Raw genomic sequence first — 27,243 nt, forward strand, 5'->3', positions numbered from 1 at the left:
CACACACCACATCTTCTTAATCCAATAATTTGCAGATGGGCACTTGGGTTGCTTCCGCATACTGGCTACATGTACTGGCTATTGTAGTATCATTACGAATATTGGAATGCACGTATCTTTTCAAATTGTTTTTTATTTTTTCCAGATATACAACCAGGAGTGGAATTGCTGGATCATATGGTAGTTCTATTTTCAGTTTTCTGAGGCATCTCCACAGTGTTTTCATAGTGGCTGCATGAATTTACATTCCCACCAAGAGTGTACAAATTACTTTCTAAATTTTTTTTTTCTTTCTGGCATTTTCAGCAGTAGCTCATGGGCTTCCACCCTGTACTATGGCCTGCTTCAGGATCACACAACTGTGTTGGAGCATTAGTAGTAGTTAGAACTGGTCTCTTTTTTAAGTACTAAGTAGTTGCCTTCAGTGTTACTGAACAACCTTTCCTCACCCACAACCACCAGCTTTTCTGCACAAATGTATTGTAGGGAGGAGGGTACGATTAGAAACTAGATAATTACCCTAAGAAAGGATTGCACTCATTATGCTCTTTAACACTACCCCTCATTCTAAATAGTTAATTATAGATCTCAAGCATTAAGAGAAAGAGCCCTGCAGCCTGTATAGAAATTCTCTTGAAGAAATTGTTTTCAGGAAAGTGCTCGAAGTGCCTCATCTTTTCCCATAAAACCCAGAGAAGATGATGACAGTCCAGCTGCTCAGCAAAAGATTGCTCACCCTTTATGGGCTCCCAAAAGCTTCCATGCAACATAAAGAAATTCATATTTTTATTGCCTCATATTCTCTCAGCATGAAGAAGAATTTACATTTCTTAATTGGATTTCTTCTCTCGGCACGAGAAATTGCAACTATCTTACTAGACTACCGCTTAGCAACCCCCAAGAAGTAGCTGTATAACTTATTTATAAGGCAGGGTGTAGGGCAAAGTTTTTCAGTAAAGTCCAAGGACTACTTATATTAGGATTGCTAAAATGCATTGTAAAATGCAGTCCTAAGCTGTTCTCCAGAGCTATATAGAATCAGACTCTCCAACGGTGGGACTTAGAAATCTGTACTTTAAACGTTTTATATGTTTTTGTTTATACGTAAATTTGAGAGTTACCAACTTAACAAAAATGACAGCAATTTGGGGGCCTATCTGGGAAACCCTTTCTTTAACTGTTTTTTTTTTTTAGGTTGATCAATATGAAATAGTGAATTCTACTCATATTCTTTTTTAAGTTCTAAGAGTATGCTATGTAAAAGAGATCTATCTGGAATTCCTACAGTTAGAAGAGTCCTGAACTTTTTAATTAAAATGGAAGCTCAGAGAGACCTTTAAGACCATTCCTCTAAACTACAGATACACCGGTATCTTCACTACAACTCTGAACTCTGGAGGCACAACCTTGTATCTTAAAAATATTTTCTAAAATGAGACCCTGGGACAGAATATGGAATATAGTCAATTATACTGTAATAGCTTTGTATGGTGACAGATGGTAACTTACACTGGTGATCATTTTTTAACATATTAAAATATCAAATAACTATTTTATACACCTGAAACTAATATAATAATGCAAGTTAATTATACCTCAGTTAAATAAATATATGATTTTTAAATTAAAAAAATAATTAAAAAAAAAACTGAGATACTGCTCCATTTCAAAGTGCCAGTGAAAATGGGCACTGATAGTCAGGATCTGTTATTTATCAAGTTTTAGGGTTTAGTGATGGGACTAAAGCTTGGCTGCCTATTTGGAAGCTTAGGGTTGTACCTCTATCAATAAAAGCACTTCTGTTGGTGGTTGCAAAGACATAGTCGGCCAGTCTAGGTATAAGTTTTGCTTTATATGCAGCTGAGTTACTTGTCATTGTATGAAATAATTACAGTTCCTGGAAGTATTAAATTGCTAAGCTGGAAACTCTGAAATTCTCTCTATCGATAGCTGTCTCAGATACTACAGGGAACTGAGGTGGTTGAGAAGCCAAAAAAAAAAGGTGATGAAAATGTGTGTGTCAGATACTTCTCAATATCAGTCCATGTGCTAGATGTTCTACATATATTATCTTAATTCTATCCCTGTAGAGAATATACTATCTCCATTTTCCATATGCAAAAGTAGGGAGGTTTTAGAAACAAAGTAATTTTTCCAGCCACATTTTAATCTGTCACAAAGATAAAATTTGAGTTTAGCTCTGACTATCTCTAAAGTGTGTGATTTCTCTAGACAAGAAAGAACGAAGAAAAGTGATTACTAGAAAAGGAGGGGAAGAAGCAGACCCATAGATATAAGAAAGATTCCAAAGAAGTTTACATTGTAGGCTTTACTGAAATTGAGAAGTTTCTAGGAGAAATTGTTGTAGTTAGCCAAAATGCAGAGAATAGGGGCTACAGTATATTCCAGAGACAAGGCAATTTCCTGTAAAATATGTTGTAATGGTTTCCATGAGATCTGCTATTCATTAAGAAAGAGTAAAGTTCCCGCAACATTCCAGCATGAACCAAACACAGCTACAATAACTTATCAGAATGCCTTTAACCATTAGTATGACAGAGGGAGAACAAAAATACCAGCTAGCCATCCACTTTTACAAACAAAGCTACAAGTGTTTTTGCAACAAAGTTCTTTTTGTATACATAATATCAACTGCTGACATTTTGGTTACTATCACACACTGTCATTAAATGTTTTCAGTTAAACATTTTTTTCTCTCAACTTTTGAAAAAATACAGGGCCTAAAAAAAGTAGAAATTCTTTTAAAATGTAAGTCTTTAAATAGCTGGAATCCTTACACATAGAAATGTTTATTATGAAATGTCAATGATTCTGAGGCGAGCAATCAAAATCCATGAATTTTTTTCTGGATCTTTAAGAAAGGCTAGAAGTTCATGTGAATCCTTCATATTTCAATAAAGTTATAGCTACCTCCAAATTTTTTTCTAGGCTTTAGGAGATGGGATAGAATACCTATAACTAAGAAGAAAAAGATGCGTGAAGCTGACTCAGTGGTAGCTGAGTAAGTCCTTGTCAGAACCCTCTCAAATTTTGAATTAAAATTTTATAAAATACCAGTAATATTTTTATAAAGAACAGATCTTTCTTCCTAAGGACCTTCATGGTATCTATGAGTTAAGCTTCTACATTAAAATTCTCAAAATATAGTGAAATAGGAGTCATCAATAGTATAAAGCATAGATTTAGGTACTCCAAAAACAGTCTAATTTAATGAATTATGGTCACCCCCAAAGACAGCATGTCCACAAGAGACACTGTTTTGGAGGCACAGTGATCACAAAACTGACTTTTCAGGAGCTAATCTACAAGCAAACACTTCTACTGCAGTGAGCTATTTCTGAGTTCTTTGCACTCCTAAAGTTCTACTTGGTTGCATTAATGGTTACATGAGGAAAGCAGAAAGAGGAGAAATAAGGAAGTCAGGGGAACAAGGTGCCATCAGCTCACACTCCAAAAGCACGACTGCTCATTTATATATATTATATATGAGATTTCTATATGTTCTTTTTAAATGTTTTTCCATGGTGAGGTGGGTATACGGGATCAATGTTAGAGATTTTTGTTCTACAGTACTTTTGGGTTAACACTTTCAGTATTCTAGCCACCTCACATCAAGTTCTGTTGTTTCTGTCCATTTAACTCACACATTGCTAAGTAGCAATCTCTTTCTTAGATTGTCCATTTTTTCTTTCCCTCCTCCCTTAATTGAAAACAACTGTGATCAGTATTTTACTATGAAAGAACATTTTCATACAAGTATATGCTTAATGTCAAGTAGAACTATTCTTTGACCCTTGCCCAATCAGAATAGTTTCCTATCATCAGCAAAACTTCTTTCAAAGTACTTCTGAATGAGAGCCTAGACAGAAAAATTGGAAAAAGGTATAACAAAGCAATTCACATAAGGAAACAAATAGGCAATATATTTGAATATTTATATGTGTAACAAAAAAAAAAACTAACTAAAAGCCATAAGGTAGCATTCTTCATCCATCAAACTGACAAAGAGCAGCAGATAAAATGGAAAACATCCATTTTATTTTAATAAAATTAATTTGGAGAACAAAGTTTAGTGTGAAAACCACTGGATGATAATCTAGGAATTAGGCAGACTTCTGCTTCCAGTTGCATGTAATACTGGACCAGGACATGTATATCCATTTGTCAGGTAATATCTTTCTCCCTGCAGGCAGCTGTGCCCCGTCCCCCTAAAAAATGATAGAACTAATCTGAGCATGCCTACTTTATTTTCTCCAAATTCACCTATCACAGTCAGTCACTCCACCTCCCCAGGTGGGTAATTAATAAAAAAAGCAAAGAAAGGCAAGAAATACCAGGATTGGGGGCAATAATCTCCCCCCTCAAAATCCCCATAGTTTCACCACTTGGTCTATTATGGTTTCTGAACATACACTAGTCCATTAGCAGAGATTCATTACTTTGAGTTAAGATGCCTTAAATAAAGTTTTTTTTTTAATTTAAATGACCCTCAAAGCAAAACACCATTAACTCCTAAAATCTTTACTATATTGGCAGAGATTAGAATAGTCTTAAGAAAGAAAGGGATCAGACTGGAGAATAGAGAAGGGGACAAGATTACTAGTTGAGACTACATAAAGTGTTGAAATAACTAGAGCACTGGGCTGGGTCAGGAGCACTAGTTCCAGTTTGGATTTTTCCTTACATCTCAGAAACTCAGTGATCTCAGCTGTAAAAATTAGAGGATTGAACACATTGAGATCTAGAGCTCCATCCAATACTAACTACCCACTGTGATTTAGAACTCCATCCAACACTAACTACCAATTATGGGGTAACTGGAAGTAAATAGAGAGATGGAACTATAGTCTAAGTTGCTGAGGGTAACAGTAGAGGGAGAAATCTAAAAGAAATGTACAACATGATAAGACATACATAAACTATTTTCCATTTCCTTACAGACGCCTACTACTTAAAATTAAATACAGATTTGTTTCCATTTTACGTCACCTATCAGTATAAAAATAATCTGAAAGAAGCAAACTATCTTCATCCATTTATCTTGAATGGCAGGCACAAGTTACTCTCTTATCACCAAAAATATAAAACTGAGAGAAAATGCAAGTAAAAAAAAATCTTTTAATTGTACATACTAAATATTTTTATAGACATATATATTCTACTCTTAAGCCAGGGTCAAAGTATAATTCTCTTCAGTCTTGCTTCATTTAGAGGAACAGAAAATAAAAGACAGAGAGAGTAGAATGTGATGGAAGATTCATTAAAAGCTGAACCCTTATTCACTATAATTACACACAGTTCATAAGTGCAAATGGTACCACTTCCTGGCAGATTAAAAAGCCAAGTGATGAGAAATATTGCTGAGCTAAACATGGTTTAATAAGCCAACCAAATCAACACTTCTATTATCCCTTGACACACACACACACACAAATTCTATCTGTAAGCCTAATAAAATCTCATTTGTTTTACCTCAAGGTCCTAAGAACCACCTGATGCCTCTCTTTGCACTTCTTATTCTCTATTAACTTATGCTTGGTAAAAATTAAGGCTTTTATATGATCATTCTTTCCACTAGCTTTAAATTATTAAGTCACTGCATGCATTTGGAGCCTGCAATCCAATATGAAACTATTAGAGGAAAAATGTTAAAAATCTAATAATATTAGGAATTTTAGGCTGTAAAATTTAGACTACAATTAGGTCTCTGAGTACTTTTAAGAACAGCTTATTGGAAATACTGTACAATGCTGAGTTATATTCACAAAACACTTGTTCACAGTTTCAGATTTTGATTAGAAACTTTCATGTTCCCCTGGTCGCTAAATCTATAAAATTTCAGCATTTCAGTACCACTATATGTCAATATAAAATCTATTCTTAGCTTTGATTTATCTTTAATAGTATACCTGATTTAAAAAGCTGAATGGGAAAATACAATGAATATCTTCAAACTTAAAATACTGCTTCTCAGGAGTAAGATAAGTTTAGTGATTAGAAAACCTGAGAAATTTCTTGATAGATTTTGTAGCCTTTCATTATTAAGCGTTTTTAGAATAGAAAATTAGTAGCCAACTATCTGCTGATAAAGCCTTTAAAAAGTTGGATTTTAGATACCTTGTTATGAAGAAAAAAGTTTCTTTTCTAGAGGAAATCAGCCATGTCAAGGAAAAATCCACTAAGGGAAAGCACTGTATGTAAAGCAAAGAAGGGTTGCCCCTGTCACAGGTTCAATTATGGTGCCTCCATGGAAAAGTTACTCAATAGTAGCAGGACATGACAAAAATAATTCCAGATTCTATCGATGAATGAGCAGAAAAACAGAAATGATCTATTGTCAAGTCACCAAAGTTTGGTTTCATAATCCCTATTCTGTTCTTTTTATTTTTTTCTGTGTTGCCCTCTCTCATCTGGGACTTTGGATGTCCTGTGACCTTTTTTGCTCTAACCTTCCACCAATCCTTAAGAATAGGAGGAAGCTGACACAACTATATAACTACAGGCTTATCTTTGGTATCTTTTCTAGCCCCATTTGTTGCTGGATCATCTTTCTGTAACATCACTGCCTTATTGTTTTCCAGAATATGAGCTGATCCACAGAGAGCTCACTGCTTCCCAAGGCTCCTCATTTCTGATTTAGATAATACTAATACATTAAAAAATATATTCCTTATGTAGAAACAAAGACTTCATCCCTTTATTTTCCTTCCATAGGTTCTAGTTCTGCTGCCTGTTTTAGACACATAAGACCTATAAAAATAGTCAAAAGTCAGATGTCCTTTGTCTCTGAGTTACTTCACTTTTCTTCACAACAAATATCAACACTTCTTTGTATCATTCCTCAAAGAAAACATTGCTTTTTGTTAATAAGACATATCCTAGTTTCTACCACAAGGAGGAGATACTAGGCAAATTTAAGCTAGGTTAAAAAAAAACACTGAAATTGAGTATGGATCTGAAATTGAGTGTAGGAGGTTAAGAGTGAAAGAGAGGGAGGAATCCAGCTGACATCATAATCCTAAAGAAGCGTTAATATTATGAACATGTGGTCAAACAAAACACTCTTAGACCTCATTGGAGTTGATATAGATTTCTTGTTCTTTTGGAAAGTATTTAAAAACAGACTCTGTGGTTAGAACCCTTAGTTTCAATTGACAGTTTCACAATAGCATAGGTTTGTGACATTAAGCCACCTTCACCACATCTTTGAGTATCATTATCTGAAAAGTAGGAAAACAGTAGTTAATCTGAAGTTAAATGAGATAAACGTAAATCTTTTAGTGGCAGGTTCACAGTAGCTCAATAAATATTAGTTTATGCTTTTATATGTTCACTGGAACAAAATTAATAATTTTCCAGTGTACACAAACTAAGTGAAAAAATTCTACTGATCTTATCATTTTGATTGGGAAGAGAACCTACTACCTAGAATGTTAATGAATATGTTCCCAGAGTTGTGTAGTTAGACTGTAGGCTAATAACTGGTGACACTTAGCATTTATGAGTATATTTTGGAAAGCATGGGAAAGAAGCAATTTAAAAAATGAATTCAAATTACTTAGCTGGAGTACTCATTCCTGATGATTATAAACATGATTTTGAGGTATTAGCTGTTAAACATAGGGTCACAAGTTAGTAGTGGTAAAACAAATACTATTTTCCTGAAACAAAATTGTTAGAATGCATTATCAGTGGTAAGTGCTGATGGTTAAATGTGAAAATTTTGCTTGTTTAATCACTGGAATGGCCAACAGCATCCAAGTTTAAGAAAATAGATAGATGGATAGCCTTATATTTAATAAAAATACGTATTTACATCAAATCCATAATCATTAAAAGGTTAAAAATTAAAAGTAAAAAGGAAGAATTAGGTATTGAGCTTTTAATATTTACTTTATGGAAGAGCAAATTATAAGCACTCTGTACTTTTAATTTCTCTGCTTCCATTAGGTTTCTGGAGTACTGACAGGTCAGTGAAAAATTTAACTTCTAATAACCAAGTATTTGCTGTGCATCTACTTTGTACCAGGTATCTTACAATGTGCCTTACATAAATCATCTCATTTAAATTTCCCTCAAATCATGATAACTAAAATTGCCTCATTTGGCACATGAGGAACAAACTAGGAAAAATTACTCATTGAGACTGAGTAATTTGCCTGAAACTTGGAGCGGAGAGGGTGAGATTGGAATCCAGCTCTGAGTCTCAAACCCATTCCCTTATCACAGGTTTGGTATAGTTATCTTAATCAGAAGAAGTAAGACTATGGATAGTCACATGACCTGAAAAATTATTCTCAGGTATTCAAGTACCACTTCAGAATAATTTAACAATTTATGGCTTTCAATTTTGTTGGAAACATTTTGAAATTCTTGTGATATTCCAAAGTTTTATTATATAAAATACTGACATGAATGCATTTCAGAATTGTTTACCAAAGAGTTATTAAGTACCTTGCTAGATTCATGTTAACTGTCATATACGCCTTTGGTGAGTACTCTAAAGAAAAGGGCTCTTTCCCTAAGATGCAGAATATGAAAGATCCTTAAAGATCTTTACTAAGGAGAAAAGGAGACAACAGAATGCTTGATACAGAGCCCTGAGCCTCCTGTCTCACTGCAAACTGCCCTTTATTTTTACCAGACTATGTTATGCTCTGTTTCTTCATAGGAAAAGGTACTGAAAAATTGTATTTCAGATCCTGAACTCTGCTCAGTAGGATGAGCAGACAATCCAGTGTTAAGACTCCCTGGGAGCTATAGAAACAGCTCAAAGTACAGAGAAGTTAATTTGGGGTTCTGGAGGTGTAGAGGATTTTAGTTCTCTCTCTCGTAAGTATGGTCTCTTGTCTCACTTTACGTTTTACTTCTGTTTGAAACCCTAATTATAGTAATACTAGGCAGCATTTTCAATTCTCTACTAAAAGCTCTATAATTACTAACACTGAAATCATATGCACTGTTCAACATATCAGTCTTGCAGGATGATCTGAGGAGGCTGGCTATTTGGAAGATAAGAGGCTAAATTCACAGGGCAGATTTCCAGGCTATTAATTACTCTAGTATGACAGGAAGACTAGATATATCTGCGGTATAGATTTTCTGGTTAACAGATGATCATTGAAACTATACAGACCTTTTTCATTTAACATGTTAGCCTTAGAGAAGCCATTTCATTCACTTCTTAAAAAAATCTTTCCTTCCACCCTAACTGAAGTACACACAAAAATAACTGCATGGGTAAATCCTAGATGAAAAATAACCAGATATTCTCTGTGGATCTACCATGTGCCAAGTCCTGTACAATGTGTCTTTCATAATTCATCCCATTTAATCTTCTCAACAATGGGATATAACTCAAATGAGGAAAAATAACTGACATTAAGTGGCATTTAATCTCAAAAATAGATTAGCAATTTGCTGAATCTGTGATAGGTTTTCAATAATCTTGCATTTAAAACTAAAACGACAAAGTGGAGTACTTTATTTTCACCAAAAAAAAAAAAAAAAAAGAGAGAGAGAGAGAGAGAGATGGTTTCAAGTAATATAGATTCCATGAATTCAATTAATTCATTCAACTGCTATTTTGAAAGCAAGTACTTCAAGTTCTTTCTTGGAACACCAGTTTCCCTGAAACTAAGATTATAACTTATTTACAGCTCATATTTTGGGAATCTATCCTCCTTATCACAGTTTCCTTAGTTTCCTTATCTGACTTACAGCTCTTACTTTTGGCATTTTTGTTACTATTTGCCTGCTTGCAGTGTTTACTCTTGCTTTTGCATTTGACATTTACGGATTTCCTTGTAAATCCCTTCAGATGTGTCTGGTTTTCTATCCTAGTCAAATAGGCAAGTAGTCAGCAAAAAAAAAGTCCTGAATGTTAAAGGAAATGGCTAAAGACAAGCTATTTGTGATCTGACCCTTCCTGCTATGAATGAGAGACCTGAGTCATTCTCATTTGCTCCAGACTGCTGTGTGAAATTCAAACTTTCCCAAAGGAAATAGAAAAGCTGCTGCTATGTTCCACTTCACCTCTACCGTTGATGAATGCAGTTATCCCTGTGAATTCCATGCACCCTGATTATATTTAATGCATAACTTATGGTGGAAGATCTATGAGACTAGAAGATAACCATATGCATTAGGATAGATATGTAAATAACTGTCTGACCCCTGGTCCGTAATCTGAACTTGATGTTCCCTTTTCTCATCTTAAATTCCCTGAAATTATGCACTACAGTTCCGCCCACTGCTTCATCATAATATGAAATAACTAGAAAAGAAAAGCTAGTATTAATCAAGCACCGAGAGTTTCTACAGCTTAGCAGTAAAGCTGATGTGAAATCTGTTGATAGTAAGTCTGGGTTTCTGAGCTGTGAACTTCTTTTTTAACAACATTTCTAGTCAAATGGCAACAGTTATCCCCTTTTTCAGGCCCTTTTTCACTTGAAAACAGCAGTAAATCTGTCTATTCAATCAAATAAATATCAGAAAGGCATTTACTCTGTATTCTTTCATAGTGGACACCAAAAATAATAGCTAATATTAATTCAGGATATAATCTTCCAGGCAACATATTAGGAACTTTTCATGCGTGATCACAGATAAGGAAGCTACTCTTTAGAAAGGTTAAGTAACTTGCCTAAGTAATATAGCTGACAAGTGACAGAATCAGGATTTGAACACAGAATAGCCTCTGTTCAGGATCTGGCTTCATGAACTGCTACTCTAATACTGTTTTACCAAAAAAAGTACCCACTAAGGTTGGGTTCTCTGTCTACAAGCTCATTTTCAGTGAAAGAGACTGGTAGATACACACATACAGAGGCAAGCAAAACATTAATGAAGGTAGCAAATCATATACAAACTGTAAAACAAAACAAGCAAAACATAATACAAACGAGATGAAAGTAAGGATAATTCTTAATGGGAGAGGAATGTTCATTCTGTCTCACATGGGGCAGGAGGAGTTGTCCCACATGCTGTTAGTTCCCCATCACCTTTTTGAGCTATTCATTTTCCTCCATCTTGCATGAAACCCTCTCTGTGGCAGATGCTGCCAATTATCTTTCAGTATGTTTTTCTTTTTACAGAAATAGTTATCTTGATGTTTTATTTTGGCACATGACTACCTGGAATAGAGACCAAATTTTGATGTGAATCAATTCTGCCTTATGGAATGTACGCAGAAGTGTATGTCCAATTTACAGAAATTTTTCTTAATAGGAAGAGTATGCCCCTTTTCTTTCCTCTTTCTTGATAGCTAGGATGTAGAGCTGGATCCATATCTTAGACCATGAAGTGACCCTGGGAGTAGAGGCTGCATGTGGAAGAACAATAAGATCTATGAAGTCTGACATAATGGATTGTTCTACTTTCTCTAGAATGCTTACCTCTAAACTTTTACCCCAAAGTGAAATTAACTCAATCTTGTTTATTCTTGTAATAGCAATAATCAAAATCTTTCAATTTTAGCATTCTGACCCTCATACTGAACCAAATTCTAACCAATCTACCCTTCTTCCTTGGGGTTCATGAATCAGGGTTTACTTACTTATTATTCTTAAGTGCTACCATATGTAAAGTTCCTAATTAGTTCCTTATATTTCTTAAGGACATGGCATGTGGCCCTCATACTTTCTCTCCACCCTAACTCCCACAATCAGCATATATAACTTCAGTGTTTCTAGACTTGATCTTCTTGGGCACAACCCTATTACTTACACCTGATTAAACACTATGTATCTATCTTCCTTAGAGCCCTCCTATGAGAAGGACTGAGAATAACAATAAGCACAGTAATTAACAAAACTAGCTCTTGATTTCCTAATACCATTTTCTACTAAAAGACACTATTATCCATGGATAAATGGCAAATTTCAAGACACTGTGCATGTATTAGATAACATGCATCTTCTTGTGCCAGAAAGCAAAAAAGTGCTCAAAGAATGTTGAGAGTGGGTCAAAAGGACTTTGAGCCAAGCTTTAATGGGCTTCCCACTGTTAAATATTCCTTTTGGGGTATCAAAATATAGTCAATCATCATAATCCACAGATTCCGTATTTGTAAATCTGCCTACTCACTAAAATTTATTTGTAACCCCAAATCAATACTTATAACACTGTCACAGTCATTCACAGGATTGCAAAGAAATGTAAAAACAATTTTTGAGTTATCTGACACACATTCCCAGCTGAGATCAAACATGACAACACACCACCTTCCTGTTTCAGTTCTTATACTGTAAAAAATGGTGTCTTTTTCATAGTCTATACAGTACCATATTCTTCACAATTTTTGCTTTTGTTGATTAACTTACTGTTTACTGTTTTAATGACCCCCAAGTACAGTGCTGATGTGCTGTGTAGTGGTCCTAGGCACAAGAAGGATGTGAAATGCCTTAAAAAGAAAATGGTGTGTTAGGTCAGTTTTGATCAGGCATGAATTACAGTACCATTTGGTGTGACAGCAATGTTAATGAATCAAAAAACAAATTACATTAGGTCCCTTTAAACAAAAACACACTAAACAAGATAATTTATTGATCAGTTGATTAAAATATCGTAACCAGAGGCTCACAGGAACTTAACCTGGTATTTCCCCTAGAAGTAATGCTTGAATATTCGCAATTCAGTGTTCATGGTGACATTATGGCACATAGAACTACCACAAATAATGAGAGTAAACTGTAAGTAATAATAGCAATACATTATAACCTATTAAATAAAACAGAATATCATAAATCCATAAAAACGTAATTAAATGAATTAATTGAAAGTTTGATGAAGAGGATATTTTCATAGTTTCTACTGGAGATTGTTTTCTATCAGACATGTATTAATTCAAAGTATGCACCATCTGGTAGGACACATGCGAATGTGGCATCTCAAATATTCCTACAAAAGTTGCATATTCTGCATCTAATTATGAGGAAACAACAGTCATGCCCCCAAAGTATCAAGGTTAAGAAAACAAGGAAAGACCAAGGAACTCTTCCAAAATGAACACTAAAATGACATAACTTCTTGCAGCACAAGGTTCGGAACTAGATCATTTTGCTATAAAAACACTGTTGAGACAATTAGCAAAATTTGAATGGGGTCTGTGGCTTAGATGGTAGTAATGTATCAGTTCTGATTATCAGATTTTTATCTGTATTGTGGTTATGTAAGAGAATTTCTTGTTTATAAGAAATAGTCAAGAGTGATTAGAGCATCCAGTTGGCAATTTAGTCTCAAATGGTTCAGAAGAAAAAAGTAATTTGTACTGTACTTCTAATTTTTCTTTAAGTCTGTGATGCTTCCAAAACTAAAGTCTTTTTTTTAAAAAAGACCTATTGGTTTAAGTATAAACACCCAAAACCCTATATGCTATATCTTCTACCATTCATTTTGTCTTAAATAGTAGGTCAAGGAGCTGTATATTCTGATGAATCCTGTATGATTTTGTAAGGCTAATGTGATAATGTAAGTTAATTTGTATTAAATAGCATGATAATGTACCCAACTGTGTGGAGCAGTTGGTTGGTCTACGAACCCCCCACTTCAAAGGTGATTTCCAAGACACCATCCTTTTGCCTTTTAACCTCTTCTGTCTTGATTCTTTTATTTAAAGTGCATTATTGGTTCACCTTAGAGAAATGCTTCTATGGAAAATTCTGAAACATATTAGTGCTTTAGGAATAAGAGATATTCAGTGCTTCCCTGATACAAAACTCTCAGTAGCAACCCCTAGCATTTTTTTTTTCAATTTGTACCTAAGAATTCCAAATTCATAGGCTTACTGATCAAATTTCTTAACTCTCTACTTTCTTCATTGGCCAATTCAATATAAACGCTCAGTAGTCAATCTATATGCTCAAGTGGTATCTACCTACCATTTCTTAGGCATATGGGCTTTGCTCCCAGGGGTTACTTGCAAATGGGATCCATGTAAATGTACAAACATTCACTTCACCTAGGTTATTATTAGTGCTCCATTTTGAAATAAGAATTCTGTGTTAATTTATTTGAAAGTCATACCATCCTGAAAACATTTATTCAGCCACATTCCCCAAAGACTTTTTTTTTAGTAACCAGGAATACAAATGGCATTTGTATTAAATGTAATCATAGAATCTCTGTCAGTTGGGCATCAGGATTTACACTTTAAAATACGCAGTTGACTGATGTTGGGAATGACACATTTCTGGGTTTTTTTTCCCTCATTTTTTCACATTCTTCTGTCTAGTAGATTTACCTCTATCTATTCATTTTTTTGCTACAGAAATGCAGTTTTCAAGGTCCTGAATTTCTTGATCACACACAGTGATTGCTATTCTTAGTCCCAAATGATTGTTCAGTGAGCCATTATTTGATTTTGGTACTCCTTTTTTCATTGAAATCTAGTATATGTGACTAACTTTATTCTTTATTTAAAAAATTATACTATAAAATATAGTGGCATATATTAAATTTTAAATAAAAGAATTTAAAATGTCATTTATAGTATAGCCACACCTTACTATATTTTGAAAGCTTGTATCTAAGTTATGGAAATACAACTTAGTGTGTTTCAGTTGGGCAGCAGTTGAAATCTCCTTTAGGTGCCCGCCCAGCTCACAGTGACCCAATTTACTAATACTTGTGTCCTTGAATATGATTGTGTTCATCATTTATTTAGCCAAGGGAGCAAACTGGGCCTAAATTTAGCCAAATCTATTCTTTCTCTTAGAAATCTGGAATTGCAATTGAGAAAAAAAAATGTCATTCTTGGCTAGACTCCTAAGTAGGAGAAACTTGACAAATGCAGGGTGTCTATAAATACAAACAAATCAGATAAATCAAATTAAGGGAGCGTAAAGCTGATATGCAATAGGAATCAGAGGCAGGGGATGAGAACAGAGCAGAGCCTCCCAGATTCCTGATAGATTAGTTGTCTTTGGATTCAATGAGATGCTCAGGGTCTTTTCTCTTCCTCTGGCATAAACCAGTCCAAATTTTTCTACTATTTTTAAGACATAGGGGATAGAATGCCAAATTATTTACATCCCTTGTATATAAGAAATAATATACAAAATTACCAAATTTTATGAAAATTAAAAAGACACAGACCCAAGAAGCTTATGCAGAAGAAATATTTTTTAAAATCTTATTTTTTCTCTTACATTCCCATTTTTGGTAATATTACTTATTTTTCCATATGCTACAAATTCCATGATACTTTGTTTTTATTTCAGACAGAAAATTATCTTTTAAAAATTATGAAATAAAAACCAATACAATAAAAATACTTACCTGCAGTTACCATTCCCCACACTGTGCCTTCCTTTTCTAATGAAAATATAGTTGATTTACAATGTTGTGTTAGTTTCAGATGCACAGCATATTGATTCAGTTTATATATACATTCTTTTTCATATTCTTAATCATTATAGGTTATTGCATGATATTTAACATAGTTCTCTGTGCTAAACAGTAGGACCTTGTTGTCTATTTTATATATGGTAGTATGTATATGTTAATCCCAAACTCCTAGTTTATCCTTCCCCTTCTTTTCCCTGGTAACTGTAAGTTTGTGTTCTATGTCTGTGAGTCTCTTTGTGTTTTGTAAATAAGTTCATTTAGTACCATTTTTTAGATTCCACATATAAGTGATATCATATGATATTTGTCTTTCTCTGACTTACTTAGTATGATCATCTCTACCTCCATCCATGTTGCTGCAAATGGCATTATGTTATTCTCTTTTATGGCTGAGTAGTATTCTGTTGTATGTATATGTATGTATGCATGTGCGTATGTATGTGTATGTATATATGTGTATATACATGTGTATATATATATACATACACATACACACACACACACATACACATACACGCACCATATCTTCTTTATCCAGTCATCTGTTGATGGACATTTGGGTTGTTTCCATGTCTTGGATATTGTAAATAGTGCTGCTAAGAACACTGGGGTGCACATATCTTTTCAAATTAGAGTTTCCCCTGGATATATGCCCAGAAGTGGGATTGCTCAATCATATGGTAACTCTATTTTCAGTTTTTTAAGGAACCTCTACACTGTTTTCCAAAGTGGCTGCACCGAATTACATTCCCACCAACAGTGCAGGAGGGTTGCCTTTTCTCCACACCCTCACCAGAATTCATCGTCTGTGGACTTTTTGATGATAGCCATTCGGCCTGGTGTGAAGCAATACCTCATTATAGTTTTGATTTGCATTTTTCTGATAATTAGAAATATGGAACATCTTTTCATGTGCCTATTGGCCATCTGTACATCTTCATTGGAGAAATGTCTGTTTAGGTCTTCTACCCATTTTTTGATTGGGTTGTTTGTTTTTTTGTTGAGTTGTATGAACTATTTGTACATTCTGGAAATTAACTCCTATCAGTCATGTAATTTGCAAATATTTTCTCCCATCCTTAAAGTTGTCTTTTCATTGTGTTTATGGTATCCTTTGCTGTGTAAAAGTTTGTAAGTTTAATTAGGTCCCATTTGTTTATTTTTGCTTTTAAATCTATTGTCTTGGCAGACTGACCTAAGAAAACACTGCTACTATTTATGTCAGAGAATGAATGGTTTGCCTATGCTTTCTTCTAAGAGATTTTGCCTTCTTTGTTGAAGTCATTGTCTAGGTTGATAATTTTACTTTTCACTTTGACACTTTAAAATGGTGTTTAATTGTCTTGTATCTTGCACTGATTTTATGATAAATCAATATAACTATTTATCAGTGTTTTCTTGATAGAATTTTTTCCTGTGGCTATTGTTAAAATTTTCTTTTAATATTTAGTTTTTAACAATTTGACTATAATATGTCTAGGTGTGGGTTTCTTTATGTTTATTCTGTTTATTCCTTGAGCTTCTTAGGTTTCAGGGTTAATATTCATCATAAAATTTGAAATTTTTCAGCCACTATTTCTTGAAAATTTTCCCAAATTTCTCTCCTCTATTTCTCAGATTTCAATTGCATCCATGTTGGGCTGGCTTATTTTTTTTTTTCTTAACAAATCACTGAGGCTTAGTTCATTTTTACAAGCTTTTCCCCCCTTGTCTTTACAACAGTTTCTGTCCCTCTCTCTTCATGTTTATTGGTCTTTTTCTGCAATTTGCTATTAAATTCATCCATAAGTATTTCAATTTAGATATTTTATTTTTCAGTTCTAGAACCGTTTTTCAGTTTTATTGTTCTCTGAAATTACCCATCTGTTCATTTATGTCTATTTTCCCTTTATATCACTAAAATATTTAAAACAATTGCTTTAAAGTCTATTTCTCCTAACACTAACATTTCTGTTATTCTGTTTTATTTATTTATTTTTCTTAGTTTGGATCATATTTCTTGAGTCACATTTTATACAGGTCTAGTAATTTTTATTGCATTCAGATGCCGTGACCAATACTTTGACGACAGTGTGGACTTTTGTTGTTTTGTTTTTATAAATGTTGAATTTTATTCTTGAGGGCAGTTAATTTACCATCAGATCAACCTGTGTTTTAACCTTTTTGAGGTGGTTTCAGTGTGGCCCGCATTCTAGGGCTAGACTAGTTCTGTTCATAATACATACCTTTTCAGAAGTCTCAACAGAATGCCAAGGTTAGCTGGTCAGATTCCTACATTTTCTAGTACTGTGGTAGCACTGGAATTTCTAATTAGCTAATAATCCCATGCTTTGCTTTACCAAAATTTTGCTTGTATATGTGCTCTTAGTGATCATCCAAAGGATTAATGATACTGCTATAATAATTGTTTGAGCTTTTTCTCTGTGTACTTCTGATCTCTCTGGGACTCTATTCACATTAAAGTAAGCTCCTTCAGCAGCTACAAACTCAGATTTCTAATTTCTCATTTCAGTGAGACCACCAAAATATACTTCCCTGCACGGTGGTCCAAAATGTACATCCAGGATGAGATCCTGGGCAATCATGTGTATCACTCTTAGGAATCACAACTCTCTACTGCCTATTGTAAAATGCCTAAAATTCAAGCTTCTTATAGTTTGTCCAGTTTTATATAGCTGTTTATGTCAGGAAGGCTAAACTAGTGCCCATTATTTCAGAATGGTCAGAGCAGAAGTCCACCTAAAAGCCATTTTACATCATAGGACAGATGGCTTATTTTCTTCTCACTCCCAAATTGAATTCCAACTCAATCTCCACAAAGAGAGTTATTGTTACCTTTTTTAAGGAAAGAAGATTTAAAAGAAATTACTTCAAAGAGGATTTTAGACAAGCCTCAATCTTACATTCTACTTTATCTTCAATCTCCCTACAACTGCTAGTCCTGATGTTAACTTCAGTTAGAGAATTTGGCCAAATCTTCAAGCTCCAAATCAACAATCTGTCAATGTGGATTTCAGGCTGCAGACTGAAAAGACTGCTCTTATAAATGATACAGTTTCTTCTCTTTTCATTTTCAGATAGAGCCTTATTTCAAAGTAAGCCTATTTTATGTAATTGTAAAGGCCTACAGGAAGGATAAGCTTGAACAATGTTTGATCAGGGTTCTGGTTATGTGATTCTCTCGGTTTCATTCCTCTTCTATGTGTCAGCCTCACTGACTTGTTGACTTCCTTTATCATGGTAACGACTGCAGCATTTGTAAGTTTTACTTCTATATACCACACCATACTAGAAGGAGAAAATTTATTTGTGTAATGGAATTTCTATGCAATTGACATGGTATTGACATGGAACCCAGTGGTTGGCTTAATCTAGGTCACATGCTCTATCATTAATCTAGCTAGATTCACAAAGAAGGTTGAGTGCTCTGAAAAAGAGAATAGCAGCTGAATACTTGGCAGGCAATTATGTTTATTACAGTTGTAGTCTGATTTACTTGTTTAATGTTATAAGCATTTTTCAACTCTTTAAAATTTTTGGTTATCATATCATACTGATACAACAAACTATGCTCCATAAATCACTATAATGCTTTGAAAATTAAATTATTTCCTTGACGCCTCATTTTTTTTTATTCTTATCGTGTCACTATGAAAGAGGTTAAGGAAATATATTATTAACCCCCCTCAATTTACAGATAAAATAATGTCATGGCTATGGCTATGCCAAATTCATGAAGAGACCAGATCAGTACAATTACAGAATTTCATGCATCAAACTACACCCACTTAAAAATAGCCAACCATATTATGTAAAAGAGAGATAAATTCAGAATTTCAGATTAGTTAAACTCCAAATAAATAAAGTTTCAACCTTTTCTTAACTGGTTGGAGACAAGATATTATTAATCAGTCAAAGGCACGTAATAAAAATTCATTTGTAAAGGTTAATTTATTACATTTTAATTATTACTTTAAAGTGTATTATACTCTAAAGATATAAAATTCTTTATCTGATTGTTCTGTTAATCATTACCTATATATTATTATGTTCTATCAGATATGCAACACTCATTCCTCCGAAATTCTTTCTGTGTCACTAATTTAATATTCAGTCCTTCTTCCCTCCCTGGTCTCTTCTTCACTCTCTCTTTCCATTTCCTCTTTCCCTCCTCCAACCTCCACCTGTTACCTCACTGCCTCAAAGACACATAAGCAGGTAAGATGGAGAGAGTGGAGCACCAACGATTCATAAAACCCAACCATTATATCAAATAAGAGTATTACTATAATTATATCCCAAATATGTCCAACCTAACTTTTTGGCAGGACATTGCACAACATACTACAACACTCTCTCAATTTTATAAATATTTCTTACATAAGTTTCATCACCTTATTCTCATACTTATTCTTAAAAGTCAAGGAAATCGGATAGTTTATATAGAGTACTCAGTAAAATGCCTGGACAAAGTAAATACCTAATAAATACTACCTATCTTTAATAAGTGTTTTAAGAAAAGTGTATATCCTTTAACTAATTATACCTGAATAATCAAAAAATCTACAATTAAAATTTCAACCAAAAAACTCACCCAGTGAAAAGCTATATACTACTTCCTGTTAAGCATTATGTGGTCATTTTGGCTTGTGGATGGCACTATTCCTCACAGAATTGATTGATTTTTCCACTACCCTTCTCAGGATTCAGAGTTCTCCCTGTTTAGGAATTTCGGGGGAAAAAATCCAATGAGTGCTATGATTGGTGCTGTTATGAAATACAATTGAGGAATCTAAATGGTGTACAAGAAAGAGATTCAGTGAACAGAAGAGTCTGAGAAGCAATATTCTTAAACTATAATCAGCATTCTAAAGAATAAGATTCTACTGGTCTTTCTGAGCTGTTTGATTCATCCTACTACCTTACTCAAATGATAAGAACAACTGAAAACTTTACAGGATGAAATGTTTTGCATGAGGCCAAAGACTTTGTAACCTTAAGTAAGATTAAAGAGCTTTTCTCTAGAGGATCAAGTTAGACATACCCTGAAGCATTTTCCTGGTCCTGTGACCTGAGACAGAGCACTCTAGCTCAGTCTCCCACTGGGCTGCTGGTAACTGCCCCCTCACTGTGGGGCAGAATTAATTAGTGTCTCTGAAGCTCTTCCAAACTACTGTCCAAAGGACATACATAACAGTGGCCCCTCAAGCATAATCATCCTGTCAACCTTTTACCACCCCACAGCCCATTTACATGGCTCATGTTTTAACACTTACAGTCCTGCAGTAAATTTAGCCCAGCAATATGCAAAGTGTTATTAGTCTCCAGAGAGCATATTAAATATTTTTCTTTGCAGATTAGCAGAACTGAATTTACTCATTCCTTCTTCCTATTCAGTATAGCCTTGTATTTTGGCATGCAACCTTAATAGAAATGTTTTCCTAAGCATTTGAAACACAAACAGCATCGGAACAATTTCCAGGCAGGGCACCAAACAAGTGCCTGTCGGAATAGGGAATCACAGCTGTAAAGGGATTGAAGAGTACTGCATGCACACCATCCATCATGCTTCTGTCTGAGGCACAGAATGGGGAGAGTTTGTTGCCTCTGCTGCTCCTGGGAGTTTAGAGCCTATCAATCTAGCCATTTCAGCAATGTCCGCTATGCCTTTCACTCTCCATTCGCGTTTGAGATCTGGAGCCTTTCTGCAGATGATCCCTGCCCTTCCATCTGCTTTGGCATCTGTGCTAGGAGCAGTAGCAAAGCTTCACAGCTGTGGTTTCCCTTGCTCAAGCCTCCAGGACCAACTCTGCAGATGCTCTAAGCACAATGTAATTGGGATATTCTTTCAACCCCTGCTCACATGTTCCTTTTGAGTAATGCAGAGAAGAAAATAAAACCCATCAGAAGTAATCACAAAAAGAGAAGTTTCTCGTCTTTATTCAAAGAACCACAACAATTTACCAGGGCAAACAATTTACCAAGATTTCTGCTCAGGATGATTCAAATCACTAGTGTTCTCCAGTGGAACAAGTTGGAAAAAACACCCTACAGTACTGAACATAAGAAAATAAACATAAATCAGAGCAACTCAATTTAGGAATATTTTATTCTATAATTTGTTGTGTGTGTTTTTATAGAAATAATATATGCTTATTACAGAAACTTGAGAAAATATGGACAACTATTTGGAATAGGGATTGGAAAATTATAGCCTGTGGGACAAATTCAACCCACTACCTATTTTTTATACATAAAGTTTTATTGGAAAACAATCATGGTCATTTGTTGACCTATTGTCCATGTCTGTTTTCATGCTATAACCAGAGGGTTACTTAGTTGTGGCAGAAACAGGATGGCCAGCAAAGCCTAAAATATTTACTATTTGGCCCTTTTGAAGAAAAAAAGATTATCTATAATCTGATAACTCAGATATAAACAGTTTTATTTTTGTTTTTACATAATTATTTCTCTTTTTAGAGCCTTAAGGAAGGGAAACATATCCTTCTCTGAATCTCCAATTTAATTCCTCTTTCAGAGGAAGAAATAATCAGATCCTAAGAAACAGGTCTGTGTTTCCTAGTGAATAAAAAAAGCCAGCAAATAGCAGCAGAATCAATCTTCCTTCTTCATGTGGGCACTCTTCGCTGCTGTTTCCTGTCTTTCCTGGAGACTGTCCAATGGTGAAGTCTAGATTTGGGCTGAGGCAGAGAGTGAAAGCCTTTTAAGCTTTCAGCCTAACTAGTTTGCTTTGGCCTAGGTTAATGACAAAGAACACTTTGTCTTAGAATTTTGGACCCAAACCTGATGTCACAATTGAAATTCAAAGAATCAATTCAGCCAAGCAGAAACATATAGGTTTTTTTTCCTAATACATATATCATTTTTTTTTCAAAAATCCTCCACATCCTCACAACACATGCATCTTGAACTCAGCAATTAGTAATATGTCAGTTCCAATAATTTAGATACTTCTTATGGTCATTTGTGAGCTCCTATCAGGAAAAAATTACAAACATCTGTAGTGAATTACTTCAAAGATGAGTATGGATTGGAGTGGAAAGATCTGTTCACAACTATTTACTACTACTCATTCCAGCTGTAAATGTGAATCTTTTCTTACACCTGTGTAGCATAAGCTTTCTAAGATCACTGTCTTACTCATTTTTGTGTATCCTCCAGAAACTAGACAAAGTTAGCAACCAGTGAAATTATTTCTATGGAGGGTACTATTTGCCCTTTAACCAACATATACTCAGTTAACACTTGCTGATGAGGAAGAACAAATGCCTGGTATTTTTCTGAAACATAATCACATTAAATTTTTTGGCTTGTTTATTTTTCAGGTTAGAATTTTAAAAACTATATTACATAGCATATGGAGAAATTTTCTCCCTCAACTAATATGTCCAACTCATATGAACACTTTTACAGAATAATCATTTTCCTCTTCCCATTAAATGATATCAGGAAATGCTACAGCTTGGTTTAGTCTTTTCCTGAACAAAAAATTCACCATGTTGCCAAAATGATGATTTATTAAAGTGAAAATGCAATATTTTATGCACCACAGCATAATGGATTTTTGCTCTGCTGGTAGTATTATTTCACTCTTGTCTTATTTCACTCACAGGCTAGTACTTTACCATTATTAGCTAAATAGCTGAAATAATGCATGTACCCAAACAAAGATCACACTCCCAATATTATTGAAATGCATATAATTACTAAATATTCATGAAACCCGTAAAACGTTAGATCTGACAAAGAATTATTGTTTCATTTGTTTCTGAGAAAACATGTTCGTGGAATTGAGAAAATGCTCAATAAGTAATGACAGACCAAGCTTAAGATGTTGTGGCAATGCTTAATGTTAGGTATAGAAAATACACAGAGGCGAAAGTATACTTTTACTCTTGGTTTTATCCTCCTATATTTTTTCTTTAATATGCATTTGTTATATGCACAGTCAACCACAGCCTAAAAGAATTCTATAAACTGTTAATTTTATTAAACCATTATTACATAATAATTTTTGTAGAACTTTTCCATTAAAGCTTTTGAGTTGAAGTAAAGTAAATAAGAGATTAAAAAATATTTTTAAAACAGTAAAAATAATATCATTTAAAAGATAGACTTTATTATATGAACATTCATCTTTAGAGTAAGATATAAAATATCAGACAGAGCTTCAAGTGTGGCAGAAGAAAGAGGAAGAGTTATCATTCTTTCCCATACAAACAGCCCTCCAGCCTTTTCCCACTTCTCTTGGAATAATTCTCCATGCATACAAGGAACAAAACATAACTGATACAGTAATGATGCTCTTTGAGCACCATGAATGTGGTCTCCCTTCAAGCACGGCTCAGGCATTGGCCATGCCGAGGGAAAATTTCTTGGTCAGGAGTCATATGGTCGCGCAGAAGAGAAACAAAGTAATATCACCTAAGTGAAACGAGGGGTGGGGGTGGTAGGAAAACTGCAGGAAAAATCCCAGTGAACACCAGGAAAAGGGAGAGAACAAGGAATTGAAAATTATCTGGAATCAGAGTAGGAACTCCCTGGGGCTGCATGTGCTTTTTTTTTTTTTTTAATTTTCTGCTTCTCTCTAAATGTTTTAGCTTTATTCTCTTTTTCTCTACATAGCAGCTTTTTCTGATCTACTTTTTTATGAACCATCAGACTGTGTCAGCCCCAGCTCATCTAAATGCCCTAAAAGAATGAACAGAGTAACTGTGCCTCAAATTCAAAATCCTCAGAGAGAGAATCTAATTGGCTGCTTGTAAGCCAAAGGGTAATCTCCAGCTGGAATAGCTGTGGTCAGGGATTCTAAGTCATTTAGTACCAGTGTTGTCTCTCCTCAGCCTATCAGGGCAATTTGAACTGGGCTGAAAATTGCCCTAATTTCCACTACAGGCTGTAGGTAAAACAACATCATAGATTCTACCAGGTTAGTCAGGGCCTCCATAAACCCAGCTCCAAAGACACCAGAACCTTTCCAAGTCCATCCATGTGTGCACAGATTAAGGTATTAAATCTAGCTCTGTTCCCAGAATACTGACTGACTGAAGTACTATTTATTGTGACCAATGAAAGTATTTTCTCAAGACTCTATCCAATAAATTCTTAATTTTGGTATCTTACAGCATGGGGTTAGAGTGCTAACTATATAAGTAAACATTTGGAGAATAGGCCTTAATTTCTAATGCCAGACCTACTTTACCCATGGTGCCAGTTCCCTCAATTAACTTCATGAAAACCTATATAATTTTTTAAAGACCTTCAAATAATCAGAAATCAAGAATTATCACCATTTTCACATTATAATTGATATAAAATTTCTGAATAATTTACTATATTTCTTCCTCTTCATCTTCCCCCTTTTCTTTCATTCTCTTGTTTAAAAAAAAAAGCAAAGAAATGTAATTTTCTTCATTTTCAACTTTAAAAAGCTGGGTCATAGAATGGTTACTTGCCCAAGATTGTATCACTTATAAATGTTAAGGTGTGCTAGTAAATGTTTAACAACTGGTTCCCTAAAGGAAAACACAAAAAACAAAAAACAGCACTCTGCTCTGTAGCATTTGCCAACTTCTGTGTTGTAAATACTCCTACCAAGACTGATTCCAAGCTAGCAACAACATAACTTCTCTAGCACAGAGTTAGGTAGAGATGCACACAGCCTCCGCTTGCAAGCCAATGCGAGTCAGCTTTCACATCAGCTCTGGTTAAGGTCTTTTTGAAAACAGACAGTTCAAGTCCAGAGCCAATGCTTATATTTAAATCTTGATCTAAAGAGAAAAAATCGTTTCAATATAAGGAAGGGACATGTTTTATAAAAAAATAAATACTAGGAGACACCACAGTCCCAAAGCAACACAAAAAGAAGATCCAAACATACCAGAATATTTGGTGAGAGATTTCACCAATTATTAGTGAAAAGGAAGGAAAAATTAATACAAAATTACACTGTATATGATTTCTCATATGCAGAGTTACACACATTAAATGTTTTATTATATCTGGAATATGTATGAGATTTGCTAGTGTGTGTATATATATATATATAGTTTCATTTTATGAGACTGGTTGATTAATCATGAATACAACTGAATGAGGTACTATATTCCCTAATTTATGGGAGAGACAATGAAAATCAGGTAGAGTAAATAATTTTTTTAAGGTTTTAAGTGAGAAAGTGAAAGAGTAAGAACTTGTACCTGGGATCTTATGAAATCAAACTAATATCTGTACACTGTGGATTTTCTTCTGCTTTGCAACCGTGTAAACTTATTAATATTAGGGAAGGTGGAGAGAGAAGTATTTATGACCATTTAAGAGTTCATACCAATCTCAACAATCCAGCCTCAAGGAATACAGTTTAGAAATAAAACAAATTACAAACAATCTAAAATATTTATTTCCATTTTTCTAGCACAATGAAAAGGACCTGAAAACCATGCCAAAGCTTCTTTCAAATTTCCTTTTTTGTCTCTGATGAATTTTTTCATACTGCTTTTGAATCAGAACTCCCAAAATTACTGCAAAATTTACCCTCCACCTTAACCCACATACATACAGACATTCTCCTCTTTCCTTTTTATCTTTTCTTCTTATTCTAAATTTCCAAGCTCTGGAGAGCTTTGCATTAATTACCTTATTTAGTCCTAACAATAATATGGCAAGGTAAGTATTAGTCTCAGAGAGGTTGACTTGCCCAAGGCCTTACATGTAGAAAACGACTAATAGATTTACCTAATTTTGAAACCATATTTTTTACAGTACACCACACTTTCAGTTTTATACACCAAGAAATCCTAGAAACTACTATAGAAAATCTGAATTTTTGATTTTCAGATGTTTTCCCTTCTGAATAATTAATGACTTCATCCCATACATGTACGGGCTAATGTCCTTTAGCCCAAAATGAAGAAAAAGTATCAAATCAGAATATCCAAAAGAAGCTGGGTGACATCAACAAACATCACTGGAGCTTACACTGATACCTTATATGAATGCAGCTGGAGAGCATCCCCAGAACAGACAGAAATCTCTACATTTTATATTAAGTGTGACTGAGGTTTCTCAGGTTTAATGTTAAGGTCACTAATTAAACAAGATGCTGAAGCTTCTTCAGGATCTTGCTTATGTAGAAATGGCTTATGAACTAGCAAGGAAAAAATGATCAGCATTTGTTTTCTTATCATTTCTTAATCTTTAGAAACCCTTTCTGACTTACTTTCTAGAAGGGTATTTTGCTAAAAACACAATTATTTCCCACTGTAAATATCTACTGACTGATGCAGATATTTACCCCAGTAAATAATTTAATATTTACCCCAGTAGATAATTAAAACCCCAGTTGTGCTTGTCATCATAGTTGTCTTGGTATAAGTTAAACATAATAGTTCAAGGATTTAGATAATTTTTAGTCCTCTAAGGATTGCACATAATGGAGCCCAAGTGATGCTGCATTATTGGCAATCATCCTGGAACTAATAACAGCAGTTATTGGGCCTGTGATCCCCTAGGAATTAACAGCCAGACTCTTTTTTTCTCAATTTGCAGGACATCATCATTACCATTAAAAGGCAGTTAAGATGATAATGTGCCACTGTAACTCATACAGTGGGCAGTAAAGGGTTATAAGGGAAAAGTGCTGAGATAGCAGTGCTGACTCAGCCTATAGACTTGAATGTTCTCCCTTTTGGGCTGCTGCTTGGAAAGTATTTTAAAGTGATAGAAGACTGGGCACTCAAGATAAATTTTTGTTGGTGATGTTGGTTTGTTTCCTATGGATGACTCCCTTCCTAGTGGCCCTGAAGAGAGTCAGTCCTTTCCCACACAAATGACAGGATTTCCTATGGGGTTGCT

At 34.5% G+C, this 27,243-nt stretch overlaps 1 long non-coding RNA gene across 2 annotated transcripts in view; it reads right to left on the minus strand.

Moving 5' to 3' along the window:
* Window positions 1-27,243, minus strand: part of LOC140695828 (uncharacterized) — a 226,892-nt gene that overhangs the window by 58,548 nt on the left and 141,101 nt on the right. The gene's annotated exons all lie outside the window — the stretch shown is intronic.

Source organism: Vicugna pacos, chromosome 4 (assembly GCF_048564905.1).
Source record: "Vicugna pacos chromosome 4, VicPac4, whole genome shotgun sequence".
Taxonomy (NCBI): domain Eukaryota; kingdom Metazoa; phylum Chordata; class Mammalia; order Artiodactyla; family Camelidae; genus Vicugna; species Vicugna pacos.